General features: G+C 39.6%; 1 pseudogene across 1 annotated transcript; it reads right to left on the minus strand.

Moving 5' to 3' along the window:
* Positions 1-434: 434 nt before the first annotated feature.
* Positions 435-2,962, minus strand: LOC128780768 (DNA polymerase delta subunit 3 pseudogene; annotated as a pseudogene). Its single transcript, XR_011651117.1, has one exon. The product of XR_011651117.1 is annotated as a DNA polymerase delta subunit 3 pseudogene (transcript).
* Between the last annotated feature and the right edge of the window lie 5,689 nt (positions 2,963-8,651).

An 8,651-nucleotide genomic window follows, 5' to 3' on the forward strand; every position in this document is an offset into this window, starting at 1 on the left:
TGACTTAGCTTTATGGATGGTAAGAAACAAAAACTTTTATTTTTGTGAGCTAGTTTAGACATACTGAATTCTCATGTAATTTGGAGCACATTAATTTACCCCATCTACTTTAGTTTCTTCACCTAAAAAATTATTACAGAATCCCTGTCTCTTTGTTTATATAGTTTATAAGATTATGAATTTGATCCACTGACACTTTTAAGAAAGTATAATTGCAATGTAATCAAAAAGACACTGTCTTAATAATAAGTAAGTCAAATGACAGCATATGAGACATTCAAGTAGGTCAACTCCTATACTCTTTCTTTTTTTTTTTTTTTTTTTTTTTTTTTTCCTCCAGGAACAAATGAAAATATTTATTTAATAGCAGTTTAGACCTACTAGTAATTCAGTCTCTCCATCTCTTCTTGGGGAGCCTGTACTTTCAGGCAAATGGGAGGGTTAAAAATACAGAGGAGCAACACCTGTGCTATAAGTGTGTGCTTTTATCTCTTCCTCATGAACTTTCTGGAAAACTGTTGTTTCTGAGCGCTCAGTTCCCTTAAGAAGAAATTTTACTTAACTGGTACATACTGCATGGAGGAAAAGATTTCTTTTTAGCCTTCATTTCATTGTATGGGTTTCACTCTCTAGGTATGGAAAGTGGGAAAGGGCGGGGGGAGGAGACCAAACTCACAAAGAGCACATACATACAGCACACCCGTGCCAGCCACGTGACACGCCCTCTAACACGCCAGCGCCGACTCAGGGGTTTCTGGCGGGGTTGGACACACCATTGCATTTGATTGCATTTGTTCGTGCTCCGCCTGCCGTTTCCCTAACCGCTAACTGCGAGTGATGGTCCAGAGCGCTTCTGTGAAAGGGGCAGAACACAGGCAGTGCGCTGGTAAGTGCCCAGGTGTCAGTGCCCTTGCTAATGGAGGAAAGGATGATCATAGGGAGATTTTTGTTTCAGCCTTTAGTTCACCTGAGATTTGAAAGTTACAGAAAACGGCTTCACAAAGAACTGTGTTGGAGGGGAAGAGATGATAAGGGAGTGGTAAACACATCCAGTAAAATTCAGGGAGAAAAGAATACCGCACAAGTCCACAGAACACAAAGGAACGGGGAACACTCCCCGAGCCACACGCAGGTCAGCACACAGGTAGGCAGGGTGCAGCGGGTTAGCCACTAACTGGCTTCAGTGATCATTCTGAAACCTGTTCCAATTTTTTGGGTGGGAGTAAAGTCTTCTGCTGGACAGGTCAAAGACTGTGCTTTAGAAATGTCATTAGAAGGTAACAGCTTTTTAAATATTCTTTTGCCTCTTGCTTCCAGGTGATTTCTTTTTGGCTAGAAACCAGCAGCATAAACCTTACAAGACGGAAGAACGGTCCTCTGATATAGGTGAGGCGAGGCGCGGGATGAACTTACACAGTAAGTGAGAGTCTGCATGTCTCGGTCTCCTCCCTGACCGTTCCACATCTCTGACCGAACAGAGACCGCAGTTCACTTCCTCTGGAAGAAGCCAGTGATGGAAACTTGTCTGTTGGCTTTGCCCACAGCAGCTGTCCCTTTCTTGGGGCCCTTTCGTTCCTCTTTGGGCTCTTTTTTGACAGTCATTGCTGAGGGTCTGTGTGTGGACGATGTCTTCATCTTAAGTTCTTCTTCACTGTCTGTGCAGGATCCACTCTCATAGACTTTTTCAGTCACCATGCAGCCGTCATCATCTAGAAACATTTTAGATTTCAGCACACGCTTTCGTTTTCTTTTGTTTTCTCCGTCTACGATCTTGACAGAAGGAGGCTCCGGTTCAGTCTTCGGTGCCGGGTCAGGAGGTGGAGACGCAGGGGTCGGTGGGGACGGTGACACAGCTTCATAAGTCCCGGGCGAATCTGGTAGGACTTCATCTTCACTGCTATCGGACTCGGGAAGTTTGACTCTTCTCCTCTTTCTCTTCACGCTTACAGTTTCTCTTGTCTCATCATCAGATAGCTCCACTCGCTTCCCCCTTTTTTTCTCCTGCTGCATCTTAACAGGCTCTGCTTTTTTGCTGGATTTCTTTAGGCCTGTAGGGGCTGCCAGCTTTGGTTCAGTGACAGACATTGGAGGTTGTTCCACAATTTTTTCTTCTTTCAGTGCTGGCTCTGAATCCAAATTGACTTTAAGTTTATTCATAGCAGCTTTTCCAAAAAAATTGTTCATCACATTCCCTTTCCCTGGTACCTTGTTACCTGCTGAAGATGCATTTGTTACCTCTTTAACTTCTGTTTTGGATTCTTTGTTGGCGTCTTGGGTTTTAGAAGCAGCTTTAGAGGCAAACATTCCCATAATTCCTTTGGGTTGGTGGGAAATCTGTTTGGAGCTCGGCGGGCCATAACCATTGGTGGTCAACTCACTATTGGCTTGTGTCTCACTTGACACCTGAAGATCTGAGTGCTCAAGCTTTTCAGAAGATGAGTTTTCAGCAGAAGCTCTAGGGACTGCAGCCGCACACTGTATGGCACTAAACTTGCTGCAGTTCTGCAAGTTGCTTTTAAGGATGTCATAGTCGGTGTTGAACAGAGGCCCACTGTCCTTTAGCATGGCTTTCTGGATGCTGTACACATGGACGCTGGCAGTCACAGCTAGCTTGGACTTCACCGCTTCCAATTTATCTTCTCTCACTACTGCAACCTTGTGGCACAAATGTTCATTCTGAACAAGACTGCCAGACACTAAGTAGGTGACATGCAGCTGGGCTCCCGAATTTTCCTTTCGTTTCCTTTCGACATAATCATACAGCATCTGTTTGGCCTGGTTAACGTGAACTCCTAGTGTGTAGCTCAGCCATTTGTATGTCACGATCTTGTTTTGGTCCATGACGAACTCGTCTATATTTTCCAGATAAAACTGGTCAGCCATGGTGCTGCGGCGCTGGGCCCCGCAGCCTCAGATCTCCCCACGCCTCCACAACCGCAGCTCCCGCCGGCGGGAAACGTCTTTCCTCTCCTATACTCTTTCTTGAAAAACATACTATATTGATGGATAATTGACTTGCAATAAACTGCACATAATTAAAGTGTACAATTTGATAAGTTTTGATTTATGTATATACACAGCATCTCCACAATCAAGATAATGAACACATCCATCACCCAGATAAATTCTTAATGCTCCTTCATAATCCCTTCTTTTTGCCCCTCCCCTCCCCAACCCCATTCCAATCCCCCATTGATCCACCTTATTTCACTATAGATTAGTTAGTATTTTATATAATTTTATATAAAAACAATTATGTAGTATAAATTCTCTTCTGTCTGGATTCTTTCACTCAGTATAATTGAGATTCATCCATGTTTCTGCAAATATCAATAATCCATTCTACTTTATTGCTGGGCAGTATTTGATTATATGGCAATGCCAGAGTTTGTTTATCCATTCAGCTGTTGATGGACATTGCAGTTATTTTCATTTGGGATTACTGCAAATAAAGCTAATAGGAAGATTTGTGTATAAATCTTTGTCTGAACACATATTTTCATTTCTAGGAGTAAATTCACTGGATCATATAGTAGGTGTATCTTTAACTTTCTAAGAAACTTACAAGTTGTTTCTAAAGGGGTTTATTCATGTACACACCCACCAGCAGAATATGAGAGTTCCAGTTACTACAATTTCTTGCCAACATTGGTATCATCAGTCTTGTTAATTTTGCACATTCTAATAGGTGCTTAGTGATACATAATTGTGGTTTTAATTTGCATTTCCCTACTTTCAGCATTTTACCATAAGCTTATCTGTCATTCACATATGTAATTGGTGCAATGTCTATTAAAATCTTTTGCTCATTTTGTTTTTGATTGTTTATCTTATTACTGAGTCATGAAACTTCATTATATAGTCTGAATACAATTCTCCCCATCAGTGTCTATCTTTTCTTTTTCCTTACAATGCTTTCAAAGAGCAGAGTTCTTAAATTATTGAGCTCTAATTTATCAAACTTCTTTCTTTTATGGATTGTGCTTTTGATATTATATGTAAGACGTCTTCCCCTAACCAAACATCAGATTTTCTCCTATAGTGATAGGAGATTTTTTCTACAAGCTTTATCATTCTATGTTTTATATTTAGGTCTGTGATCTATTTATAGTTAATTTTTGTATATGCTTAAGGTGTGAACTGATGTTTACTTTTGCACATATGGTTATCCAATTGTTCTAATAAAATGAGTTGGACAGACTTTCCTTTTTTTCCCTTGAATTGCTTTGCAAATTTGTCAAAACTTTATGGACCTTATATATGTGTCTGCCTGTTTAGGAACTCTGGAATTTGTCTATTTTTCCTTGCAGTTTTATCAGTTTTTGCTTCCTATAATTTGAAGTTCTGTTATTAGATGCATTAATTCTTATAATGGTTGTGTTCTATAATGAATTGACCCAGTTATCATTACAAAATGACCTTTTTATCTTGATAATATCCTTTGCTCTAAAAACTTCTTTGATATTAATATAGTCACTAAAGCTTTCATATGTTCCATATTAGTTAGCATTATATAGCTTTTTCCATACTTTTACTTTTAACTTAATAATATCTTTGTAGTTAAATGGTGTTTTTCCCAGAAGCATATAGTTACTTATCTTTGTTTTTTTTCACATCTGACAATTTCTGCCTTTAATTTTAGTGTTAGGCCATTGTAATTTAATGTACTGATAAAAATGGATGAGTTATATCTATCATCTCACTATTAATTTGTATTTGTCCCACTTATTTCTCATTAAATAGTTGAATTATAGCTAACATTTTACTATTTATTTGTATTTGTCCCATCTATTTCTTGCTCCCTTTTTCCTTTTTATCTGCTCTTCTTTTTGGGATTGGGATTTTAATAATTCTCTCATTTTAGAACTATCCATTGACATCTACTCTGTGTCAGGCATTGCTATAGGCACTGAAAATATAACCATGCGTAAAAAAGACAAAATCCCTGCCTCCTGAGGGATGAATCCCGTACCCTCTAGTGGGAGAGATAACAAGGTGACCAGATGGCTAGAGTAGGGTGTGCAAGGAGAGTGGAAGAAAACGAAGTTAGAGGTTCAGTCAAGGGTCATATCACATAAGGTTTTGTGGATTGTGGTAGGTGTTTGGATTTTATTCTCTGTGGGATGAGAAGCCACTGACAGATTTTGAGTATGAAAGTAACATGATCTGGTTTACATTTTAACGGAATCACTCTGGCACCATGTGGCAAAAGTAGAGTAGAAGCAAAAAGTGCAACTGGGAGGCTATTGCAGTTTGCAAGGGAGAGAGAGGGATGAAGCAATTTAGATGGTAAGTGGTTGGACTCTGGCTATATTTTTAAGATAGAACTGACATAACCTACTAATCTACTGGATTTAGAAAAGAAAAAAGAGAAATCAGCATGAATTCTAGGTTTTTATCTGAGCAACTACATAAACGCTGGTGATATTTGCTGCAGATGATTAGGTTTTCTTTTGAACATTCTAAGTTTGGGATATTTACTAGATAGTCAAATGGAGAGACCAGTTAGGAAGCTGAATAGGAGCCTAGAAGATGAGTGGAGAGATCAAACTGGAGAAGAATCTTTATGAGTCATCAGTGGACCTGTGTAAACTTTTATGAAAATATCTCAATTGTTGTATCCCAGGGGAAGATTTTTTTTCTTGTGATGCAAATACAGTATGTTTCTTTGTGTTCCAAACCCAACACACAGAGCTTAGAGTAGTGACAGTTCTTTTAATCACATACAACAAAAACTGACCCTGAATAACAAAGGAAGGAAGGAAGGGAGGAAGGAAGGTAGGAAGGAAAATAAAATGGAAAGGAATTTTCCCATTCCATCACAGAATTGAAAGAATATTGAAAAGCATGACACAAGAAAGGCAACAACAAAGGTCAGACCAGAGATCTCCATAATAAGAGTTTGAATTGCTATTAATAAAACTCAGGTCTAATGGTATTAGGTCCCCCAGAGTCATTGCAATGGTCTATAACACCAGGGGAAGGGCCAAATATTCTTTAATTTTAAAGATAGAAGGGGAAGGATCAAGCCAAAGAACATGTATAAAGGACCCATAGACAAGGACAAGGACAAGGTGGGGGAAGATTGAATGTGGGAGGGGTAGGGAGGGCAAGGCAGGGGAGAGTAATGGAGGAAAGTGGGGAAAACTAACTGAACAACAATAAAAAATGTTTAAAAAGAAAGAAAAATAAAAAAATTAACTTTTTAAAAAGAAAGGGACTGAAATAACTCCTTGCCACTCAGAGTGTAGTCCCTGAATTAGCAGTTTGTTGGGAATGTAAAATAATATCCCATCCCAAATCTAATCAATCATAATTTTCATTACAGCAAATCACCAAGTGATTAAAATACACATTAATGTTTGAGAGATGCTAGAAAACTTCCAACCAAGATGGAGGCATAGGAAGATACACTTTGCCTCCTCACACAACCAAACAAATTTTAAAACAAAAAATAACCAGAATTGCCAGAAAATCAAACTGTATGGAAGTCCAACAACCAAGGAGTTAAAGAAGAAACATTCAACCAGACCAGTAGGAGGGGCAGAGATGAGCAGCTGGGGTGGGGAGGACTGGCAGGAAGGTGGTGGCTGGAGGACCAGGGCGGGCAAGGCAGCAGCTGGTGGAGCAGCCAGTTGCACATGTGCATGCAGATTAACCAGGAGGAACAACTGGGGAGCGAGATAGACCATGCAACCCAGGGTTCCAGTGCAGGGAAATAAACCCTCAAAACCTCTGACTGAAAAAATCTGTGGGACTTGAGGCAGCAGGAGAAACTCCCACCCCACAGGAAAGTTCACTGGAGAGACCCACATGACCCTAAAATGGGCACTAAGCCACCCACCCAGGAATCAGCACCAGAAAGGCCCAATTGGCTTGTGGGTAATGGGGGAAGTGACTGAAAGTTGGTGGAGAGCTGAAGTGGCATGGTTCCCTCTCAGACCCCTCCGCCACATACAGTGCCACAACGCAGCAATGTAGGTTGCCTTGCCCTGGTGAATACCTAAGGCTCTGCCCTTTACTACATAACAGGCACAACAAGACCATATATGTGGATGTATATATATATCCCAAATGAAAGAACAGACCAGAGCTCCAGAAAAAATACAATTAAGCAATGAAGAGATAGCCAAGCTATCAGATGCACAGTTCAACACACTAGTATTCACGATGCTCACAGAAATGGTTGAGTATGGTCGCAAAATAGAGGAAAATGTGAAGGCTATGAAAAGTGAAATAAGGAAAGTGTATAAGGAAGCAACAGTGATGGGAAGGAAAGTAGGACTCAAATCAACGGTTTGGAACAGAAGGAAGAAATAAACATTCAACCAGAACAGAATGAAGAAACAAGAATTCAAAAAAATGTGGAGAGCTTAGGAACCTCCAGGACAACTTTAAACATTCCAACATCGGAATCATAGGGGTGCCAGAAGGAGAAGAGGAAGAGCAAAATATTGAAAACTTATTTGAACAAATAATGAAGGAGAACTTCCCCAATCTGGCAAAGGAAGTAGACTTCCAGGAAGTCCAGGAAACTCAGAGTCCCAAAGATGTTGGACTCAATGAAGCACACACCCAGGCACATCATAATTACATCATCCAAGATTAAAGATAAGGAGACAATCTTAAAAGTAGCAAGAGAAAAGGAAACAGTTACCTAAAAAGGAGTTCCCATTAGACTACCAGCTGATTTCTCAAAAGAAACCTTCCAGGAAAGAAAGGGCTGAAAAGAAGTATTTAAAGTCATGAAAGGCAAGGCCCTACATCCAAGATTACTGTACCCAGCAAAGCTATCATCTATAATGGAAGGGTAGATAAAATGGTTTCCAGATAAGGTCAAGTTAAAGGAGTTCATCATCACCCAGCCCTTATTATATGAAATGTTAAAGGGACTTATCTAGGAAGAAGGAGATGATCAAATCTATGAACAGTAAAATGACAACAAACTCACAACTATGAACAACCAAATAAAAAAAAAAAAAAAAAGAACTAAGCAAACAACTAGAACAGGAACAGATTCACATAAATACAGATCACATGGAGGGTTATCAGTGGGGAGGGAGAAGGGGGAGGTTGGGGGAAATGGCACAGAGAATAAGGAGTGTGGATGGTGGGTACAGGGTAGAGAGGGGGAGGTTAGGAATAGTACAGGAAATAGAGAAGCCAAAGAATTTATATGTATGACCCATGGACATGAACTAAGGTGGGGGAATGATGGTCGGAAGTGGGGTACAGGATGGAGGGGAATAAAAAAGGAGTAAAAATGGGACAACCGTAATAGCATAATCAATAAAATATATTTTTTAAAAATGATTGAGAAACACTAAACTAAATAATATTCTGGCCATAAAGTTCTCTGACTGTCTGACTTGGGCAGATATTTTCGTACAGTGGCTTCATCAATGGAAGGTCCTTTTGGATTCTTACCCAAATTAACTTACAATTCCATGTTGATTTTTTAATAGTTTTTTTTTAGTGTTTTGTGTATAGTTTTCCCACTGCAGGCTCTGATTATTACTGTACATACATATGAGAGTAAATGTATGTATGTATCTTATGTTCACCTATTTGTTTCAACAGTTTATTACGTCAAGTGAGCTTATTTCTATTTAGATCTCTTGATCTTCCCCACTTTTAAATACCATTATCTT

Source organism: Desmodus rotundus, chromosome 4, assembly GCF_022682495.2.
Source record: "Desmodus rotundus isolate HL8 chromosome 4, HLdesRot8A.1, whole genome shotgun sequence".
In the NCBI taxonomy this organism is placed as follows: Eukaryota; Metazoa; Chordata; class Mammalia; order Chiroptera; family Phyllostomidae; genus Desmodus; species Desmodus rotundus.